The 24,595-nt window shown below is 32.7% G+C and overlaps 1 protein-coding gene across 1 annotated transcript in view; it reads left to right on the forward strand.

The window, feature by feature from the left end:
- LOC138703278 (uncharacterized) overlaps window positions 1-24,258 on the forward strand; it is a 71,761-nt gene extending 47,503 nt beyond the window's left edge. The window contains exon 2 of the mRNA XM_069831026.1: window positions 1-24,258. This exon is cut by the window's left edge and continues 20,186 nt beyond it. The gene's annotated coding sequence lies outside the window, so the exon portion shown is untranslated.
- Window positions 24,259-24,595: the final 337 nt, after the last annotated feature.

The raw sequence follows: 24,595 nt of genomic DNA on the forward strand, positions 1-24,595 counted from the left end.
GTCAATTACATATCCCCTTATGTAACCCACTCTGATTTTGTCACAGTTCTTGGCCTTCTGTCAATTAGATATCCCCTCATGTATCCTGATCTTGTCACAGCTCTTGGCCTTCTGTCAATTAGATATCCCCTCATGTAACCCACTCTGATCTTGTCACAGTTCTCGGCCTTCTGTCAATTAGATATCCCCTCATGTAACCCATTCTGATCTTGTCACAGTTCTTGGTCTTCTGTCAATTAGATATCCCCTCATGTAACCCATTCTGATCTTGTCACAGTTCTTGGCCTTCTGTCAATTAGATATCCCCTCATGTATCCTGATCTTGTCACAGTTCTTGGCCTTCTGTCAATTAGATATCCCCTCATGTAACCCACTCTGATCTTGTCACAGTTCTCGGCCTTCTGTCAATTAGCTATCCTTTCATCTAACTCGCTCTAACCTTGTCACAGTGGTACCTCGGTCGCATGTCACATAGCTCTGTTGTGTTGTGGTCACTAAATGTGATGTTTACTAAGAGCAGATTGTTCTCTGCTTTAGTCAGAGTGGGTAATGTGCCTATCTTCCTCTGTTCAGAAATCTTTCCTTTTATTTCATTAATCAATGTGAAATGTGGCACACTGCCTTGCTGCTATTCTTATATTCTGCCCTTCTCACTCAGCCATTATGAATTTCACCATGGTCTCTTCTGCATACTTCAAGATGTTCTTTGGTGTTATGGTTTAGAAGTATTCACAGTCTGCTCTGTGAGCATACAATAAGCTGATTTAAACGACTATTAACATAGACAACTACTGGTACCTGTACCTCTGAAATCTTCATGCTTGATCACTACTGGTTAGTTATGGCACATGCTAATAAATCCTGAACCAGGGGTTGTGCAAATAACTTATAATGTTTACAATGTACAAAAATGGTATTCTTTAAATTTTAGAACTTCTGAAAATTATCCTATATTTAGTACAAAAAACAAAACAATACTTGAACTTTCTTAAGTGCATAAACCCTCATATTACAAGCATGTGCTCAGTCATTTGCTAACTACAACAGCTCGTAGTATAGCACACTGTACATTTCAACTTCTTTTGCCAATGATGATGCCACTTCCTCTTGTTGATGTATCTTTTCATTAACTCAAAGGCTATCAGCATATTCCGAATCTCACTGGACTGATGGACATCAATGAGGTCACACTGCAGCGAAATAGGAACTAAACTGCTTGAAGATTCAAGGTCTGTCATGGCGGCTGTGTGAGTTGTATGTGCTATGCTAGCAAGATTTTGCAGAATTTTCATACAGTCACCTCACTCAAATAAAAGAGAGCACAAACACTTTACTTCTTCATCCGGTAGTAATAAGTGGTCTGTTGACATGTTTGTTCATAAGCCATTAACTTATTATTTTTTTACCTTTGTTCATTACAAACAACACAGCAGAACACACAACCGTGACACAACAGTGTCAGATATCATGCGCCTGTCACCACCTCTGCAAACTGATGGAAGCACTGCGAAAATGCTGCAACATCAATGACATTACCACTGAAATTCGGAACACCATGATGCTTAGTGCTGAGATTCGAAATATCCTGTATGTTCTTGTTCAGGAAACAGTTTCAAAAGGAACAGGTGACTGGTCCACTACTTGTGTATCAAATTTATAACAGCATGTTAAGTGAATAGGGCTATGCATAAAGACATAAATCTGTATTCATGTTACAACAGCAGATTTTTATTTTAATTCACCATAATTTCATTATCTGCATCGGGCTTTTTTTGTACTAAGTAGCATTCAACATGCAGCTTCTTTCCTTTATTTAATTAGTCTAATAATTTGCTATGGCTCCAACAACAATTTTTGGTGGTAATTTATTTTTTTATTCCATCTTGTACATTTTAAAGTTCCGTAGTTTCTTCAAATGTGCATGACATACATTTCAGAGTAAGTTATAATATTAATCATACAGATTTGAACAGAAGTTAGGTATGTATGTGGTTACTTTGGAATGAATTAAATATCTTTATCATGTTGCTGAGAGATGAAACTTAAGGCAATAATGATGATAGTGATGGTCTTGTTGAACAAGACTTGCTCATTAAGTGTACCAGTAAGAATTTTCTGATGTGGACAAGTGTTCTATCAATTACGTAAATAATGATAGAGCATTATTATTTTTATTCATTTTTCTGCTATTAATTCAGTAAATTAAATGAAAGTAATTTTCAAGTCAGAATGTTCCAAATGTAAGTCCAAAGGAACTTTTTTGTATGATTCTTTCAAACATTTCCATAATTTTGCGAGAAAATTCCAACTTTCTTACCCTTCAAACAGATTATTTATAACATACTTGGTAAACCTGCTTTAGGAAGTGAAATATATAATCTTTTAAGATACTTAAACACATATCTGTATGGACTTGCCTGAAAATTATTTAATGTAATTAATATCAAAGAATGCACATCAGGATATTTAGTGTTTTAAGACACCATCAACTGACTTAGCGTTCATTTTATATTTTATCTCGTGTAATTCTTCATTGCACACAAACTGTTGTATGAAATGTTAATATACAGAGTGATTCACTTGTCCCTTACTATTAAGTTTTATACAACACTGCATTTTGTAGCATGCCCGCGAAATTGCTATACTTCTAGAGTGGGTAATTCCTTAATTGAAAATATACAATTCTGCACTTTATTTGGTTGCTAAGGAAAGTTAGCACTTCATTCTATGACAAATTTTAATAACGTATTATGTTTATTTAAAGTGTTATAATGCTTTTCACACGACTTAGTTCATACTTCTCATGTTTTTTGTGGCTACAATATTTTGTCTGAGAGCATGTAATATTTAACTTACCATAATTAACAGTACAGTAATTTATTCTTAACATTAAAACTAGACAACGTTGCTTAAGGGAGGACATACACCTTTAAGTACTTTTATGTACAGTAGGTAATGAAAATTGGTGAAATTCAGTTTTTTTTTCTTCTCAGCAATGAATAAATCTGTGACCTTGAAATTTAATATCCTGAATATACACTGCTTTTGCCATTTTATAGTATTCTCGAATTTAGTGAAACTATTATTGTTATGGGTTATTAAAAATACAAAATGGCACCCATAACTTTTGAAACAGTTTTTAAGATACTGTGGTGAAAATTTACGTGGAATTGTATTTTATACTTGTGAACAAACCTATTTAGAACTATTGGTTTAACTCTTACCAGTATAGTTTTTTTATCTAATAACATTTTAAAAACTTTGACTTCAAAATAAAAATTTAAATAAAAAATATTTTTAATGAAGATATTTCTATTATTCTAAGTCATGTTGTTCATAAGACATTCAGGAATAAATGCAAAAAAGATCAGTACTCAGAAATACTAATGATGATTTTTATTTTTTATGTTAATTGTTTTTTTTTCTGTTAAGTATAAGTTATCAGGGAAACGGCATTTCAATACACAAAATGCAGCTGTTATTTTGAATTGCTAATTACCCATAACAGTAATAGTTGTACTAAATGTGAAAATAGTATACAGTTGCAGAAATGTCTTATATTGAGCATATGAAATTTCAAAGTTACAGATTTTTTTTCATTACTGAAAAAAAAATATTGAATTTCACCAGTTTTTTAGTGCTTAAAAGTACTTAAAGGTATATGTCCCCCCCTTAAACGCAAATAGCTGGTGTTGTTCTGCATAACTAAAAAACTGCGATCTCCATGAACTAAGTCGCATGAAAAGGTGTATAGTGTTGAAAACACAACCATTTTATAATACATGCTGGCCTCATTTTGTAGCACATTTACGACACAGCTGGCATAGTCAAATAAGAGGAAATGGTGGAATATTCCGGGATTCCCGCGTTAAAACAAGAGTATTAAGTAACACACCCGAACCTGCAAACCATTATTATTTACACGCCTTAATCGTCTCATCTACATAGTATCACATGCATACTATTCCCTTTTGCATTTAAGATATGATTACAAGTACTGTGTTTATGGAATTGACTGTGAATGTGTGCGATTCCATAACATTATAAATATAAGGTGCATGTGACTAGCAATACGTTTTTAAATGATTTTATGTTTGACGATCATCAGATCATAGTATTCAGTAAAATAAATAAATATAAGTCAAGAATGTAACTGTGACTGGTACAAGTTGATATTCCAATAAATATATCTCTGAGATAATTTACTATATAGATTCAGACTTGATGTACTGTATTTAATTATTCTGTTATATACATATATATATATTTTGCTATATTATATTGTGTATTGCTGTTTATTAATTATAATCTCAATAATCTAGTATATAGGCAATAAAATATTCCTTAATTTTCATATTTGCAGTGGAATGGCTCATAATGAAAACGTTAGAATTATTTTATAATGTATATGAGTGAGAAGAAATATGCAATCAATTCATTAAGTAATATAGTTGGGAATTCACCAATAAAATATTTTCCACTCTCCCTTTATCCCAAATTGTCAGGGTATCATACACTACACACTGCAACTCCAACTTACAGAATTGTGTAAGTGTCATTTCCTTTCTATTCTTTCCATCTTTTAATTGAGACTTTCTCGTTGTGGTAGTTTGCTGAACTATACATTGAAAGAATATGAACTATGTTTTGATGTATTTATGATAGCTAAATTTATACGACAAGGAGATTATTTATCTATGTGTATTCTTCCTTAATTGTCTTACCTAACTATTTATCCTTTGCTTGGTTTCAAGTAGAGGAGTATAACATATTTAGGAAGACCCAGTATTTGGAGAAAAGGTTAAAACATCTGTAAATAATCTAAATTCCCGGTGTTTTAAGAAATTTTTAAGAAAACGTTTTTGGCAAGTAATTCTTGGTTGGTTTATTTACCTGATCATTTCAAACGTTTACTTTTTTTTCTCCCCAAAAATTTACTGATTCATTACTGCTCTTATTTATTTCCTTTAATTCTTGTCATGTTATGTTTTTCACATACTCTAGTTTTATGATTTGTTAATTGTGTTGTACAGCATGTGGGGTAAAGTTGCCTATTTCCGTGATACCCCTAATCCCATGATACTTTTTTTTTAATTCAGTGTCAGTTAAAGCTTTGCCGTTTGACCATAGAGCCAGACATCTTTCGCCTACTTTTGAGACATTGGTGAACTTCCTAGCAAGATACCCAATCCTGTAACAGTCAGTGAAAAAAACGTATCACGGAATTAGGCAACTTTACCCTTTGTATCAGTTCTTGTAAAAACTCTGAATCTGAGTCTTATTCGTTGGAGCATGCTCAATAAATAACAAGTCAAGTGTATGACATAACTGTGCAATAATACTGTACACGTTCACTACAGTATCATAGTATCATGGCCTTGAATGAGTCTGTATGGAATGTCCCTCTACTTCTACAAATGGAATGAAAATATATATATTACAGGAAATAGTTGCAAATATATGTAAAATTAAGTTGTAGAAGCTTTAAAATTCCCGTTTTTATAAAAATGAGCGAGATGTTGGAGCTTCATAAACACAAAGACCAGGAGTGTATTTCAGGCCCGGCGGACCCTGGTGACACCAGGGTACTATTTTTCGAGTCTAGGCAGCACCAGGGCATTTTTATGATGATGACAAAGACAAGTGGGCTACTACTGGTACTACCAAAATCCCAGAGTCAAGACACTTTTTTTGTCTAGAAATTCATATTTATATTCATTTATTGCATCGAACTGACCACATACATGATATGGGACATGTCAAAAGTAACACATAATTACTAAGCTACAACAAAATTAAAATACAACATAGTACATTAACTAAAATATAACATACAAAATTTCAACATTAATTATAAATAATTGCAACATTAATAAATAACCACAAGAACAGATATAACACTTTACAAGACAAATCACATTTCATTTAGCAGTCTGGAGTCAATTTTGACCAACGCGTCCTTCATGAAAAGACATCCTTCGTGAAGCCAGGCCCTGGAAAAGAAGAAGTAAAATTTTTTAAATAAGGCATCCTTTTTCTATTTAGTTATGGCAATTTTCAATAAATTCGTTCATACTGTAAAAGCAGTTTTTGATTAAAATTTTGTAAAGAGCTTTCTTAAATTTTTGATGTGCAGGTATTTCTTCAAGATAATTTTGTAGACCATTATACATAAGACCAGCATGACTGAAACTGTTTTTATATAGAGTTGTGTTAAAACTTTCAATAAAAATATTATCTTTATTTCTTGTATTGTGCTGGTGTGTGTCTGAATTTGTGGGAAAGCTATACAAATTATGAAAAGAGTGATGGAACGGAGAAAAATTCTCTCCTGCGCCAGGATTTGAACCCGGGTTTTCAGCTCTACGTGCTGGTGCTTTATCCACTAAGCCACGCCGGATACAACCCTGACGCCGGTTAGAATCGTCTCAGATTAAGCTCCATCTCTTGAGTTCCCTCTAGTGGCCGCCCTCTGCACTACGTCATAGATATCTATGAATGCAGGACCGAAGTCCATACATGTGTTGAGGTGCACTCGAATGAGTGACTGATTGGCCGGGATCCGACAGTATAGGCGCCGTCTTAAATCACAAAGTGATTTATTACGCATATCATATATATTTTGATGTACCGAAGTACATATGATATTTCCATGCAGATATTCTGCGTCATCATATGATGAAAGAGTGATGGAACGGAGAAAAATTCTCTCCGGCGCCGGGATTTGAACCTGGGTTTTCAGCTCTACGTGCTGATGCTTTATCCACTAAGCCACGCCGGATACAACCCTGACGCCGGTTAGAATCGTCTCAGATTAAGCTCCATCTCTTGAGTTCCCTCTAGTGGCCGCCCTCTGCACTACGTCATAGATATCTATGAACGCAGGACCGAAGTCCATACATGTGTTGAGGTGCACTCGAATGAGTGACTGATTGGCCGGGATCCGACGGTATAGGCGCCGTCTTAAATCACAAAGTGATTTATTACGCATATCATATATATTTTGATGTACCGAAGTACATATGATATTTCCATGCAGATATTCTGCGTCATCATATGATGAAAGAGTGATGGAACGGAGAAAAATTCTCTCCGGCGCCGGGATTTGAACCCGGGTTTTCAGCTCTACGTGCTGATGCTTTATCCACTAAGCCACGCCGGATACTCTTTCATCATATGATGACGCAGAATATCTGCATGGAAATATCATATGTACTTCGGTACATCAAAATATATATATATATATATACAAATTATATTTGATAAAATTGAAGGATTCATAAATATAAATACAGGGTAATGGCAAGATAAGTAATTTTTTTTAAGAATGGCCTGCAGCTGGTAGTTTGAGATGCTTGAACTATGGCTCTAATAGCTCTCTTTTGTAGTTTAAATATTTGGATTGCATTAGGTGAATTACCCCAAAAGATTATACCATACTTTAGAATAGAGTGAAAGTATGCAAAGTACAATGTGCGAGCACATTCAATAGATGATGCTCTTATTAGTAATCGCAAGGCGAAGCAAATTTTAATTAATTTCTTCCCTAGTTCCTGAAGGTGTACGGACCATTTTAAATGTTCATATACCAAGAAATGTTGTATTGTTAGAATATTGAATTGTTTCATTTTGATACTCTATGACCGGCCAGTCAGAATTATTATTGTTTTGTGAATGATGAAAAGAAATGGCTATGGTTTTCCAGTCTGTTTCTCTCAAACCATTCCACTAGTTGATTTATTATCTTTTCAATAAGAAAACGCATGGTATTGACATCTTTTCCTGATAAAAATATACTGGTATCATCTGCAAAGAAAGTTGGTTCTTCAGGACTGATGTGTGACTCCAAATTGTTTATATATATCAAAAAGAGACACTTTACACTTTAACAGTCAAAACGAATAGATTAATAACTTTTAACTCTTACAATTGTAAGATTATTTCTCGTATATATAGTGTATACCCAAAAGTTTAAATGAATCAAGACGCATTCATTTAAGAATATTAGTTACTGCAAAATTATTACGAATGTGTTCATTTTAGCCATCTCGAAACTAAACCACAGTCACAATCACTACTGCTACTACCATCACCACGACCAAAGATTACAGAAAACTATTTATTATATTGTGACTATAGGGCCTATATTATTATTATTATTATTATTATTATTATTATTATTATTACTATTATTACTATTATTATTATTACCGGTACTACAAACTGCCTTCCAATGGAGGTAGACCCTTAAGCCTCAGTATACTGACATACGATTTACAAATATTATAATAATAAGTAAAAGTCGCACTCGAAAGAGCATTCCACTTTCTAATGTTCTCTACACGTTGGGTTTTATAAGTTCGTTCAGAGTCTGTGACATTTTTTTGCACTTGCTGAAGTGGTATAGCTCGCACTTTTGGTTACACATTTTGCACACACATTGTTCATTTATGTGGTGATATTTGTCCTCTGTGCACATTTGATGATGATATCCATAAATTGCAGCCTGATGATTGTGTGCCTCTGCTTCTGGTTGCTGTTGGTCCACTCCCGGTTCCCGGTTCACCATAGTGTCTCCTCCGAAGAAGTTGGAATCCATCTCCCTCTCCTGCTTTCTCCTCGCTATTACTTCGTTGTATGGTCTTGTTGCTGGTAATAGCAAGTTGTGTCTTATGTCTTCCAGGAAAAAAGGTTTCTCTGGTGAGCATATACACCTTTCTGCTTGGTGCATGCTTGCCCGCCCTTATGGCTGTCTTCAGGAATATTGAAATATAAATACAGACTAAAATAAGAAGAAGAAGAAATTAATATGTATACTAAAATCTAATTAAAATATATCTTAAGAAAGTAAATATTATTTAAAATTTGACATGATGTCTTCAAAACTATTGTGACAATGTCATCTATTAAAGATTTAGGTAAACCAAATTGTTTCCTAAACGTATTAAAGAATTTTGGAATAACACTATGGGCCCCGATAAAAAGATCAATCACATCTGTGTATTTAAGATGGTATTTTTCTTTAAAGTATTCAATAGTTGGTTTATAAATGTTTTTCTTTTCTTAGTGAACTATTGATTCATTGTAAGTCAGCTTCAAATGACAGTCTTTTTTTGAAACTGAATATGCAATTACTTCAGCATAAAATGCAAATTTTCGCACAAACATAATACGGAACATTTTCAAGTTTTAAGTTATATCAATTATTGATCAAATAATGTGACAATAAATAAAACCAGACTCATTAAGTTGAATTGGATTGTTATTAATCATCATTACAGAGCAAAACAATATGAAATTTCATATTTCACACCATTAATCCCAGAATATTGGAAATCATAATTTTTATGTTTTGTCATGACTACAATCGAAATGGGGGTATTTTTTTCTTCATATTTCATAATAATTCGTAAAAATTTTCATATTATGAACAAATCTTTAATTTTCTCTAAGGACAAATAACATGCGTCATAGGTTTAAATTATCCAATCACAAGCAAGCTATTTTAATACCAGAGCCAGTGCCCAGTACGTATATTGCACAGCTGTCAAAAGAAAAAGTGACCGCTCTCTAGAAACTAAGTTCCCTTCGGATATCTCCACTACAATTCGGAGACATGTTGTTCAGTCATGTTGCCTGACATCTACAGTTATAATTGAGGACCGTTTTTGCAAAACTTGCTAACTGCAAAATTTTCAAAATTGACATTTTGGTGGATTAGTTAACATAAGATAGGCCTCTACATGATGCTGAAGGTTTCTTAGGAAAATCTTATTATTTCCTTCACAGTACTGTGTCAAAGTGTGATCGTTTTTTCAAAACTCGCTTTCTGCTATGTGAGAGCTATAGAAAAACTTGCAGTTATTTCAGTTTTTTGTTTCCTATAAAATTTAGTTTTTACAGTTAGCAAGTTTTGCAAAAACGGTCCTCCATTTTGCTGTTGTAGCATAATGGTTATGTTTTGGGCTGGTAGTCGTGAGGTTGTGCATTCAAACACAACATAGTGCTTTTTATTTGTTTTTTAAATTGTTTTTAGGAGAGAGAGAGAAAATGTAATTGCTCCTGTCTCTGTTATGACTGGTTTAGTAATTAACATGAGGTTCATGAATGTATTATGCCATGACTTTATCATTATTTATTATGACATTATGGCTGCAAATGGAAAGAAATAAAAATTATATTCTCAACAAAAATATCTTTCGTGGCATAGACAAAACGAACTTACTGACGTCTACCTTAGAAAATTCAAACAATTAAAAGTTCAAAAAACAAAATATCTGTCACAAATCGTATCTAGATATGCCATTCCTTGTTTTTTGTAATATTTAAAAATATTGCTAGTGATAAATTACACACGAATTGCATTTAAAATTATATTTTCATAATAGTAAAAATGAGTTAATAATGTTTAAAAATTTACTCTCAGTTCTTTGGAAAGTCTGTGGGTACCATGCAGGTTATGAGGCTATATTTCAGTTCAGCACGTAGGAAAACATAAGAAATCATACATTTCGTGCAAAAAAAAATCAGTGTTACAAGCGAAAGTTTACTCTCTTTTGGCACTTTATTTTTACTTACTTATAGCTTTTAAGGAACCTGGAGGTTAATTGCTGCCCTCACGTAAGCCCGCCATTGGTCCCTATCCTGAGCAAGATTAATCCACTCTACAATCATATCCCACCTTCCTCAAAGCCATTTTAATATTACCCTCCCATCTACATCTCCACCTCCCCAAAGGTCTCTTTCCCTCCGGCCTCCCAACTAACACTCTATATGCATTTTTGGATTTGCCCATACGTACTATGTGCTACATGCCCTGCCCATCTCAAACATCTGGATTTAATGTTCCTAATTATGTCAGGCGAAGAATATAATGCGTGCAGTTCTGCATTGTGTAACTTCCTGCATTCTCCTGCAACTTCATCACTCTTAGCCCTAAATATTTTCGTAAGCATCTTGTTCTCAAACACCCTTAACCTCTGTTCCTTTCTCAAAGTGAGAGTTCAAGTTTCACAACCATACAGAACAACCAGTAATATAATTGTCTTATAAATTCTGACTTTCAGTTTTTTGAGAGCAGACTGAATGATAAAAGCTTCTCAACCGAATAAAACAGGCATTTCCCATATTTATTCTTCTTCTTCCTATAACGTATTAAGCCTGGTGGCCTGTTACAGTCTCACTCCATCGTTTCAGTGGATGGCCCAAAGATCTTGTTTCTGAAGGGCAGTAACTTAGTGCTTGATGTGGTATCCTTGTTCTAGGCATCCTGAGTATATGAAATTTCCATATCAGTCTATAATAATTTTGAATTTTCTCTAAAATTGGGTCAATATTTAATTCTTTCAAAATATCCAAATTTTTCTTCTTGTCTAATCTAGTATAGCCAGCAGTTCTTCTTAAAAACTTCATTTACGCATTTACGTATGGTCCAAGCTTCACTTCCAGACATGAGAACAGGTCTTGCCAGTGTTTTATAGGCTTTAATTCTTGTGTGTTTTTGGACAAGAGAAGGTTTGAAAATGTTATTAATGTTATTCATTGCATAGTTAAAGTAATTAAATTTTGTAGAAATATATTTTCTTGTTCATAGCTCAAATGATAATTCAAACATGAGACCTGTTCTACAGGTTTATTATAAAGGCAAATTTTGCTGTGGAGATGATGTTTTAGATGAATCCCATTACTTTAGTTTTATTAACTGAAATTTCCATCCCATATTCCTCAGAAATGAGTTGTAATTGGAAAACAGAACGTTGAAGGCCATTTTCAGAATCTGCTAATAATATTACATCTGCAAACAATAATATATCTAACTTTAAATTTCTATTGATGTTAAAATTACCATGTTTTGTTCTTTTCCAGTTTCTAATCATATGATCCATATACTATATAGTAAATAGTATAACCTTGTCGAATACCTTGAGTAATCGATTTCCATTCAGTTTGATTGTTTCCAGTGCATACTGAAATATAATTTTCACAATATAAATTATAGGTTGCATTTATTAATTGGTTTGGAACATGATCTTCTTTCAGAATTTCAAATAAGTTTTTTCTGTTCACTTTGTCAAAAGCCTTTTTAAAATCGATAAAAGCCAAATGTATCTCTTTATTAAACTCTCTTTGTTTTTCTATTATCATTTTTAGATTAAAGTACCCATCAGCACATGATCTACCTTTCCGGAATCCATTTTGTTCTTCCATTAATTTGGTTTAATAAAATGTATATAATTTTTGTTTTAAAAGTTTTGTGTAAATGTTATATCCTGAATTTAGAAGACTAATACCTCTGTAATATTCACAGTCATTCCTATCTCCTTTTTTAAAAAATTGGTATTACTAGAGCCTTATGCCAAATATCCTGGGGGCTTTCTCCATCTAAAATTCTGTTATACAATCTTAATAGTCGTGTTTTGAATTCACTGCTGGCGTACTTGTAGGTTCCATATTAATATTGTCACATCCTGGAGCTTTGTTGTTCTTGCACTGCTTTAGAACATCATTTAATTCATCTATGATAAAGTGTTCATGATGATCATTATTTGAAGTTGGACAATTACCAAGTAATATCTCATTATTCCATAATTGCTCAAAATATTTTATCCATATATTTTTATCAATTCAATTTTGCCAGTCTCTTTAATATCACAATTCAGAAATTTTACAATTTTGCAAGTTTTGGGGTTACATCTTGTTAAATCAGTTTCTAAATCTGAGACGAATTTACTCTAGTTACTTCTATGACATTTTCTAACTTCTCTTTTGGCTATTGCTTTTTTGTGTTTATAATTGATCTCGTCTTCAATTTTACCTGTGTTTAGAAATCGTTTAAAAGCCATACTTATTCTCGTTTAATTTTCTCCCGGGTGTAATTTATATTTGTTACTGTTGCTTCAAGAAATTTGAATTTTTCCACCTCTTCAAAGGATAAATTTCCAATTTTTATATTTCCATTTCATACAATATTCTGGTCACGAGATATAAAAAAATGGATGGTGATTTTAATAACATACCTATCAGAGTCATAAAGTCGACACTGCTGAGGCCGAGTTGGTCTTCCTTCCCCCCCCCCCCCCCCTTAGGAGTTGAGAGCACTTCATTTCCAGCCAGGCAATCACAATTTCTTTCTAAGTTCTCTTTCCTTATTTGTTTTATTGTAGACTCCACTACACCAGTGTAATATTCTGCTGCTCGCTTAATGGCTTGAGCAGTTAAATGGCTAAGATTCTTGGTCTTTGCCTCTTTACCACACTTTTATATTATACTCGTTATTATTTTACACTCTTTGGAGTGAATTACTTTCTTTTTCTAAGAGATGTGGTGATTACAGACCAAAGTTATGCTATATATATTTTAACTCTTAATGAAATATTTACATTTCCAATTCTAAATGTAAGTAAAATTAACTGAAGAAAACCAAATGCACAGTCACTACTTACTGTAACTCTGAATGTAGAGCAGAATGTTTCCACCTCAGAAATACTGTTGACCTTACCCCATTCAACAAGCACTCCCTAACTTTCTCCAGGTTCCAAGTCTAATGAGTTGTGTCAGCCGCAGTACTTATGCTTAATGTGTATATTTGGAATATCTTAATTAATCAAGACTGCAGAAACTGTCTTCTTGATTTTTCTGACTGTGAGTCCACTATCAGAAATGTAATATAGAAACGAAGCAAGCAAAACAGGGAATGAAGTCTATTGGCTACAAATTAATTAAGATGCCCTCAACAATGACATTATAATTGAGAAGCATTTTTGCTAAACTCGATAGATTCAGAATTTTGCGAAAATGAGTTACATATCACAATCATATGATGTTTAGCTTCTGTATCACCCTATGCAGTCAGATTTTGCATAACTCGGTTCATACTGTGCGTAGAGGATGATTAGAAATATATCCTTCTCAAAATATAAACTGTGTATGCAATAAAACTCGTTTTCTGAGAAAAGTAGTTTTGTGCATCTATCGAGTTTAGCAAAAATGCTCCTCAATTGAGCTTCCAATAAATCATTCCTCAAACGCATATCAACCACTGCAGTCTGTATTCCATGCAGTCTAAGCTACCTCTGTTTTCTACAATAAAATAATCGCATTTTGTGAACATTAATAAATTGTATAAATATTGTAAGCTGCACTTTCAACATTGTGCAATTTCTATAGTATGAGATTTACAGGACATACAACAAATTAAGGAAGAAACATATTTTTTTCCCCCAAATCTTTAAAATATACGTGACCAGATTTCTATATATACAGATCTATTCCATTATACGCATGTTGTCACTCAGTACAATTAATTATGATCACTTTATTCATCTCATTTCCGCATATGAAATTTCTAGTAATGCATTATATCTATGCTGTTTTAAACAATATGCGTTGTTTCATTGTGCGTGTGTATGTTCCTAAATGCTGAATTAGTCCTACATAGTTTTACTTAATATAAAAAGAAAATTGTTCCGGTATTTCAGAATGCAATCAAATCACAAAGCTTAAAGCATATATTATAAACTCTATAAGAATTCATTTATCTTTTAATTTGGATTAATATGGGACAGCAGCAAAGCTCTTGACGATCAGGACTACAGTCACTTACAATATTGAAACAATTGAGTTATTTTGCTTAATGGTGGCAGTGGCAGTAGGAAGTTCATAAACTTGAGAATATGGTGGGGATAAAATTATACATTGGTACATTCTCAAAATTTCTGCCTCCAAAGTGATCTTTATGTAAATGTTTACACAAGATATAATTAATCCATGTTTATTGTTTAGTAAACAGAAAAAGCGATGATGATAATAGCAAAATCACCACCACCACCATCACAAATCATAATTTAATAATTTGCATAATGTTATGTTCATGCTTTGCCATTTGGAATTTCGTTCCTAGATTTGGAAAGTCAGAATCATTGCTGAAGCCATTATTTCCACTGGAATTTCTATATGAAACAACAGTTTTGAAATTAATATTATAAGAGAAAGATCACAGCTCTCTGTATTCACAAATGAAAATGATTATGAATGAACACGGGATGGAAGAAATTTAATAGAAAATCCATTAAATAAACAAAAAGATTAAACGATGAATTCAAGGCTATGATCAATGTGCAGTAGTTAATTTACACATACACATACAGATATATAATATATGAGATACTTTTCACAGATTAAAAGTAACTCCGAGTGAGTTTACAATTTTCAATTAAATGTTAATTTAATTACGTTCATATTAATAAGTACAGTAACATATATAGTAGAACCCTGCTAATCCAGAATTCTGTATAATGGAAAAAAAAGAGTAGGCCATATTTTAACCGAAACTTAGTTTAATGCTACAGTATTTAGAAACTTAATATTTACAATATGTAGTACAACTTACTTTATCACTAGTGAATAATGATAATCTGTCAGCTTCTTATGACGAAGAGCAGATAAACTTTAATTTTCTTCATAAACCTCGAAACTGAACAAATTGGTGGACAGTGAGGAGTGGGAAGGTGATAAGGTGCGGTTTCCCTTCTTCCATTCCTGTTCCCGCTTAATCTGAAATTTCGATAATTCAAACAGGCCTCGGTCCCAATTAGTTCAGACTAACAGGGTTCTACTCTATTCTAATATAACCTAAAAATATACTCTGTGTGCGTGCGTGTGCGTGAGTGTGTAATTTAAACATATTGCTAGTTACTTATGACCTGCATTTATTTCTCTTATAAATTCAATTGTAAAGGACCAACAGTTTGTATGGTAGATTTGGTGAGTGTGGTTGTTACCATACAGGGTCAATATAATATTGCTTCCATTTTCCTCTGATGAATATTCCATTTTGTATACGAAGAATAATGCACTTTTATAAGCTTTTGCATTTACCATTGCATTTATAAAGTATAGATTTTTTAAATATGAATATGTCTTTGTGCTAAACAATTTACTTCCCAAAAATTGGATGTTGTGTATAGTCCGTGTTTGGTTAAATGTATTTATCTTAAATAGGAAGCCTGTACAAACAACATGTACACAGCATGTTACAAAAGTGAGTGTTAAAAATTTAAGCATGGAAATTACGCATTAATATAAGCAGAAACATTTCAGTCAACATGGATTGGCAAATGAGCCATTGTGAGATAGTGCAGGTATTCCATTAAAAATATGCCTCATTCCTCGTGCAAGAAGCTCTAATGTTCTATGAGGTGTTGATGTATCCCTGTGAATGTGTATCTGACTACCTGCTGTGTGGGAAAACTTGGTCTCAAGTGCATTGTCATTGCACACATAATGTGCATATTTGCATACTTTTTGTCGCTGCAATCTCCTTCCATTTTAACGTTCTTTATAGGCACTGTGTTTGCTATTTATTCGATTTCAAGAAATGGACTTGTGTATAAACAAACAGGCCAGTGGCAGAGTTCAGGAGAAACTTTGCATTATCATGCAAACAGCTCATTTGTGGACCCATGTTGATAGAGAATTTTTTGCTTATATTAGTATGTAATTTTCATCCTTAAATTTTTTACTGTCACTTCTGAAACACCCTGTATATAATTAAAACTTGTGAAAATACTTTTTACATACGATTTATAACATGAATAACATCTACTTTGTTACAATTCCTATTTGTGCTCAATTCAAGGATTGTGTTTAATAAGTAAAAAATTCTGTTGCTTTCTTGTCATTGTGAAATATGTTTACAACTTTGTATATACACTTGCAATAGTGCTACTACGTTTCCACTGTAACATGTTTGTTATACACATGATAATACACCTCTTTCCTATTGACAGGACTCAAGTATATTCTTATTCTGTCTATTAAATCAACTTCTGGCAGGACATGGCCATACGTCACTCTACAGGGAAATGCTACATTTTAAATTTACAGATATTCAGAAGTTTCAGTTATCGATTGAAAGTGTTTGCTGAACTTCCTGTGGATGAAGATGATAACAAAGAAATTAATATGATTTTGTGCTACAGTGTACCAACTTGTTACAAATTGTGTGAATTTAAAAGAATTCTTAGATAGATACCTCATTTTCTCATAATTATACAGTGTGATGTTGTCAGTATTAAACATATTTGAAAATATGTAGATTACATTCTTGTAGGTTTAACAAATTTAACAAAAAAAAAGACATTAAGTATAATGCTGGTATGCATTTTAAAATTTTTTTTTTCTGCTTCATAAGTAAAACTAATTATTCTTAGTTCATTGAAGTACCCTGAATCTGAATCTGTATTTAAATGTTCTTTATCATATCAGGTTTTTCTCCATTTTTTTTTAATAAAAACGTCAAAATTGGCTAAGTTCATAATTTTTTTATTATTATTTTAACGCGATAATCTAACTTATATGACGTTTCTAGTTAACTGAAATGATCCGAATCCGAATCTGTACTCAGATTTTCTGTATCACATCAGTTTTTTTTTTTAATTCTAATTTTTTTAAATAAAAACGGAATAATATCAAAATTGGTGAAGGTCATATTTTTTTATAGTATTTTAATTTGATGATGTAACTGAGGTTTGTATGACTGTTTTTACTTAATTCAAGTGTTCTGAATCCATTCTGTATTCTGATTTTCTATATTATGTCAGGCTTTTCTGAATTTTTTTTTAATAAAAATGAAAGAACTCCAAAATTGGCGAGTTTATATATTTTTTAAAAGTATTTTACTTGATGTGAGTTAGTCTATTATTATTGTTTTTAGTTAATTGAAATGTTTTGAATCCAATTCTTTATTCATATTGTCTGTAATTTTTGTAATAAAATGAAAAACTTCCAACATTTTCAGAAATTCAATTCGCAAGGTCTCTGATGCAAAGAAACTGACTTATTGACGTTAATTGACTTTAGTAAGGCTTTTGACACAGTTGTTACAGACCTATTAATACACAAATTAAGATTTCTTAACCCCTCTGAAATTGCTGTATCTTGGTTTGACTCCTATCTTCGCAACCGTCAACAATGTCATAGCAGGCAGTTTTTCTTCTGAATGGCGAGTTAACCCTGGAGTCCTGTAAGACTCTTGTGTAGGGTCTTTACTATTTATGATTTACATCAGTGACCTAACAAAAACAATAACACACTATAAATATCACATGTATGTTGACGATCTACAGATTTACATCTACTTCGACCCTGACGAAATGAGTGATGCAATAAGAAGAATTAATGACGGTTTGAACTCTGTCTTCATGTGGGCTCATAAGTTTGGATTAAAGTTGAACCCAGAAAAAACTCAGTCTATGATAATGGGACATAAATGTCTGGTTGGAACACTTAACCATGATAGCCTACCACACATAAAGTTAAATGGTAAATCAATAGAACATTCTGAAACCGTTAAGAATCTTGGTTTCTTTATGGACAGTGACCTAAATTGGAATAGTCAGGTAACATACATGTAAGAAAAATTTTAGTTGCTCCATTCTTTAAGCCACTTGAGGAAATTTCTACCATTTACTCTTAAAAAGATTCTTATTCAGATGCTTGCAATACCGGTACCCCATTTTGATTATTGTGATTCTAATCTAGCTGAGAGATTACAGTCTGCTCATAATATGTGTATAAGAGTCATCTGCAATACGCGAAAATTTGATTATGTAACACCATCACTCGAGCTTCTATTATGAGTTCTTCTGAAAGAATGAAGAATCATGCATTCACTGTCACTGTTATTTAAACTCTTGTATACCTCCTGTCCTACTTACCTAGTAGCACGTTCTCAGTTTCTCACAATAGTACAGAATCAGAATCAAGCATTTCTTTCTATCCTTTTTCACAGAACGTCATTATATTCATTCTCCTATACAGTGTCATTAAGTCGTCTTTAGAATTCTCTACCTAGTGATATCAGGGATTGCCAGACGCTATCGAAATTCAAAATTAAGTCAGAAACGCATTTTTATTTAATTAAATTTATTGTTAATGTTACTAGATGTGTCGATTACAGCCTTTCTTTAATCATTTATAATTGTATTTCTTGTTTGCATTATTAGTTGTCCTTTCTCCCTTAATTATTTCGATTAATACAAATCTTAAGCTTTGCTTAATAGTATACAAATGTAAAATTTGTAATTCTTTTGCATTATCTTTTTTGTTTTGTGTTACTGTAATTGCAAATGTTCTTGTTTTGTTTGAATGAATGTTATTAATTAGTTTCTTTGCTGCTATCGTACAATTTTGTATATAGGCTATACATATTTATGGTGGCGTGGAAGAGAAAGCCTGATGGCCTTAACTCCATCAGAATACTTACAGCTTTTAAGGAACCCAGAGGTTCATTGCCGCCGTCACATAAGCTCGCCATCGGTCCCTGTCCTGAGCAAGATTAATCTAGTCTCTACCATCATATCCCACCTCCCTCAAATCCATTCTAATATTATCCTTCCATCTACGTCTCGGCCTCCCAACTAACACTCTACATCCATGTCTTGGTTCGTCCATATGTGCTACATGCCCTGCCCATTCCAAACGTCTGGATTTAATGTTCCTAATTATGTCAGGTGAAGAATACAATGCGTGCAGTTCTGCATTGTGTAACTTTCTCCATTCTCCTGTAACTTCATCTCTCTTAGCCCCAAATATTTTCCTAAGCACATTATTCTCACACACCCTTAATCTCTGTTCCTCTCTCAAAGTGAGCATCCAAATTTCACAACCATGCACAATTGGTAATAGAACTGTTTTATAAATTATAACTTTCAGAATTTTGAGAGCAGACTGGATGATAAAAACTTCACAACCAAATAATAACACCCATTTCCCATATTTATTCTGCGTTTAATTTCCTCCCAAGTGCCATTTATATTTGTTACTGTTGCTCCAAGATATTTGAATTTTTGCATCTATTCAAAGGATAAATTTCCAATTATGTTTCCACTTCATACACTATTCTGGTCACGAGACATAATCATATACTTTGTCTTTTCGGGATTTACTTCCAAACCTATCTCTTTACTTGCTAACACCATCAGAATAAATAAATGTATTATTATTATTATTATTATTATTATTATTATTATTATTATTATTATTCAAAGTTTTTCTTATGCATTCAAAGAGGTTTAAACACTGACTGAAAATGACAAAATAAATTACTTGTAACTAGTGACAAAACAGGAAGACATAACTATAAATGTATTATGCAGGTTAGCAATACAGCTTTGCATGTGATTCCCGAAATTATTACCGGTTTTTGGAATTCTATTCTTTGGCGGCACACTTCAACATGAAGTAATTTTAAGCACCTCTTAAGAAAATTTATTTTCGCAAAAGAAACACAAATTGAACAGGCTTATACCTACCAGCTCCAAGGAAAGCCATATATTAAATAAACTCAGAAATGGAGTACAGTAGAATCCTGATTTTATATGGGCCGAGGGCAATCCAGATATTACAGAGGGTGAGAGTGCTATATGATTTTCGATCCTGTAATCTTAAAGGGACAAAGTTCGGACCCAGTAATGTAGAAAGACGTTACATAATAAATGAGTTTTTATTCATAATACAGTACAACAAGAATTGACTTTAAAAACTTGTTAATGTTTAGTACCATACTGTCTATACATACACTACTGTAATTATTAAAAAATAAAATGATCCAGATAACACGGAAGGCCGGATAATCAAAACCCGGATAATGGAGACTCTCATGTATATTTTTTTATGTTTTCTAGCAATATTTTGTACGAAAGAAAGAAATTCAGAGATATATTAAGTTTATAATAATCATTTATTGTTTTATAACATTTTTATGATTCAGTTACGTATAAATTATCACCTTTAACATAATAATAATTTGTCTATAGTAAATGATTTCAATAAATAGAAATTTTCGAGAATTTTGAAAATCTTACATTTCTAAAAAAATGAATGTGATGGAACAGAAATGTGAATTTTGTGACTATCCATAGTGGGGAACTAAAAAATGTAAACACTTTCTCTGAAGCAAAATGGTTGCATACCAGTGTAATTTTCTACTGTCTTCTGTTCTGATATAGCTTACTTAATTTCTTAATGTTAATGGTTCGTAATTTATCTTTATTTGCTTTACATACACTTAACACTAATACATTAAAAATTATTGGTAAACAATAGACCACCCTCAAGTCAACCAACTGCAAGCACGCCCACCGTGTTACTTCTGTGCCCAGGGTGCAGGATCTGTGTCAGGGGGAACGTAGTGCAGTGGCGGCCTGCTTGTCTCTGTAATCTGTAGTTGCGTTTACCATCACACTATAGATGATCGGATAGTAAAGAAGAATACATCATGTGCTTTGATAAACATTGTTCATTATTCCGCTTGTGCTAACACTAAGTTATAGCCTAAACAACTAAATGCAAATAACCTACATTACAGAAATACAAATAATACATTGTACCAATATAACTAAATACAACTTAATTGTGGCATATACTTATAACATATTTTTAAGTAAGTTATATAAGAACGAAACAATACAGTGTTCGTGAAACTTAGAAATTGATAAATTAAACTCCTACATATTTTATAGACTGGACATGTTGAAAAACTTAAACAAAAACATATTGACAAATACAACGATAATACTGGAAAGATGGCTTCAAATTAAAGTGATATAAATTGTGCAATGGATACATAATCTCAACTAAGAGTCTGATACTTTAAAGTTTACTCGGTACACGCTCTTGCTTTTTGACATCTTTTGGTTTGTGCGATATGAACTATATTTGGACCTAATGAAACACAACTCTGAACCCTTAATGCACACTTCAAGTTATGATCACTGAGGTTGGCTCTTTCATAGCCTTTGTTACGTTTCATAGCTGAAAATAAAGCTTCACACACATAGATTGAACCAAACATTGAAATTAAAGATTCCTCACGCCTATGGAGACGAGGGAATCTTGACTTACGAAATCAGCTGTAAAAGTCTAGCAAACTACGTCTGTTCCTATAACTATCAGCCAACTCAACGCCACATTAAAAGTTAATTAGTTCCGGTTGGACATCTTTGGGAGTATTTATGCTAAACGTGTAGTAAACACATCGAAATCCATTTTTAAATGACTCAGATCTTGAAATCTGCCTTCCAACTCAAGAGAAGACAACTGGAAATGTTCAATATAACAGCCTACCTCTAAGAAATCAGAGTCTCCGACCATTAGTGTCAACCTGAGAAAATGACCGGGATCACCATTGGACAGTTGACATTCCCACAATGACAGCATTTTTTTGAAAGCTTTAATACTACATATGTGTGATTAATTTGTTTTTCCCTTGAAGTGATTCATATGAAACGTTCAGTTATATCAGCCATGAATGCAAGATCACATTTCCAGTTAATATTTGCGAGCTCTGCAACAAGTTCATTTCCAGAAACAAATTTATCTTTCCAATAATTCGAAAAATCTACATAGAACTTTGCTACATTCCATTAAGAAATATGTTGCTTCCCATTCAGGATTGAAATTGTTTGTTGCCGTTAAAAGCCTTCGCCTCTTTCCATGACAAACAGACGCCAATCTACAGACACCACTGCTACCAAGGACAAACTGTACGTGTCACTGCTCCGCTCGCACTGAGCCTGCACCATGCTCAATACCTGCACATAGCACCACGAGCAGCCAGTTGGTTGTCACTGCAGTAGACAGTAAAATATTTATCTTCTTTCTCGACTCTATACATACGAGTGAATGTTTGCCTCCTTTACAATTATTGGATTCAGATCTTTTCTGAATTTTGTCTTTTTGCCACCATCTTCCAACTTTCATAACCCTCTAGCCTTCTGAGTCTTGTAACCATCTCTCCTTTCGTCTTCCACATCGTCTTTTTTCTTCTAAAATAAAAATATTCCAATCACTGTGATAAATTATTTGTTACAGTACAATATATTACAAAACTATAGCTGTAACAAATCATTTTTAACTTTTCAAAATCACTTATTGGAATATTTGCTGTTTTTCGCTTTCCTCTTTTAAGAACAGTATTGGTAATGAATGTGAAAGGTTTTGTTACGTATGAATAAAGAATAAGAACATTTCTAATTCAGATAACCTAGGTATTAGAAAGAGAATATATGATTTTAATTTTAAGTTCAGTATATCATAGCCATATTTGATAAGTGTTGTCATAATGTTCATATTGAATTGCAAGTGTAATATTTGAAGTACAGGTAACACAATTTGCATAAGAAAGCAAATATAGGTGGAAGTGGTTCACACATGTGCATTTGTGAGGATATTACCTACGAACTTGTAATGTACCTATTTATAGACTTATGGGATGATTGATTTAGCACAAAGAAGTCCTTGTAGGTGAATACACTGAGGAACCAACCCATAAATTTCCATCTTGTATGTTTAAAAAATTCAACTTCAAATTTGTGGCGCAGACTTAATTTTAGTAACGATTACAATACAATAACACTTGTTTATGAAATGTGCTTATCAATAATTGAGAAAAGACGAATGCAAACAACTTCGACATTTTAACAGGTGTACATATTTCTTGTACAAGAGAAAGAATGTAATCAAGTATGTAACTCAATAGTATCACATCTTACGAAATGTTTCACTAATAATTTGGTATTTACTGCGTTTAAATCTTCTCATATCTTCAAATAACTATATTTCTGAACCTTTTAGGTTGGTTAATTAAAACTAGAAATAAAAAAAGAGTTGCATTGTAAGATTATTTAATGAAATCAGAATTGGATAAAAATTAAACTCCCTGGAGGATAAATGTTTGGATTTTCATACTAAATTGCATTTTTGTTGTACTGTTTGCAGTGACAGTACCTTATAACTGATTAAATATTATGAGGAGAAGAATTAAAAATATTAAACCAATTTTATGGGTTCATTCCTATTCTTAATTATATGCAATGCAGCCAATGTTTCGTATGATGGTGGAAAAGAATTTTTAAACAGCATATCACATTAATGGCAAAATAAATTGTTCATTTAGCATTTATGCTGAGAAGAGCATCGCGAGGTGTAATTAATTACGAGTTATAATTCCCTTTAAACCTGTTATTCATCTGTAGCATAGATTCTGTTATCCCAACAACAGAGTGATGTATAACTGCACAAGAATTTTCCTAAGCTAAATGTTATTAATGAGTTCTAAGTCTACAAAGTTTGTTGAACTTATCTTTGATGTTAATATTCTTACAATTAATGAGTTCCAATTTTTCATATAAGCTGTTGCATGATTGATTTATGTATACCATGAAGTGTACATTTGCTAATAAATATTGCTATTATTCACTTTTTTATTTATATTGGGAAGTACACCTCCAGTTATATTTTTGTACATTTTCATACTGCTTATGCCAGAAAGAAATAGGATTCGATCTTGAGATGCACAAAACTGCTGTGGAACAGATTATCTCCAGATATTTAAATTCTCAGTGATTCTCTTTCCACAATTGCTCCTTTATTTCCTGACCTCCATTGTAATGTTTTTAATGTTGTTGTTTTTTAGCTGTCCGAAGACACGTTGGAATGTCATAAGTAGAGCCCGGATGTTTAGGCATTTATAACATTTAAAATAGGCAGGCAGAAAAGGTAATAAAAACGTAAAAAAAAAGCACAATAAATTTTG

Source organism: Periplaneta americana, chromosome 7, assembly GCF_040183065.1.
Source record: "Periplaneta americana isolate PAMFEO1 chromosome 7, P.americana_PAMFEO1_priV1, whole genome shotgun sequence".
NCBI classification, from domain to species: domain Eukaryota; kingdom Metazoa; phylum Arthropoda; class Insecta; order Blattodea; family Blattidae; genus Periplaneta; species Periplaneta americana.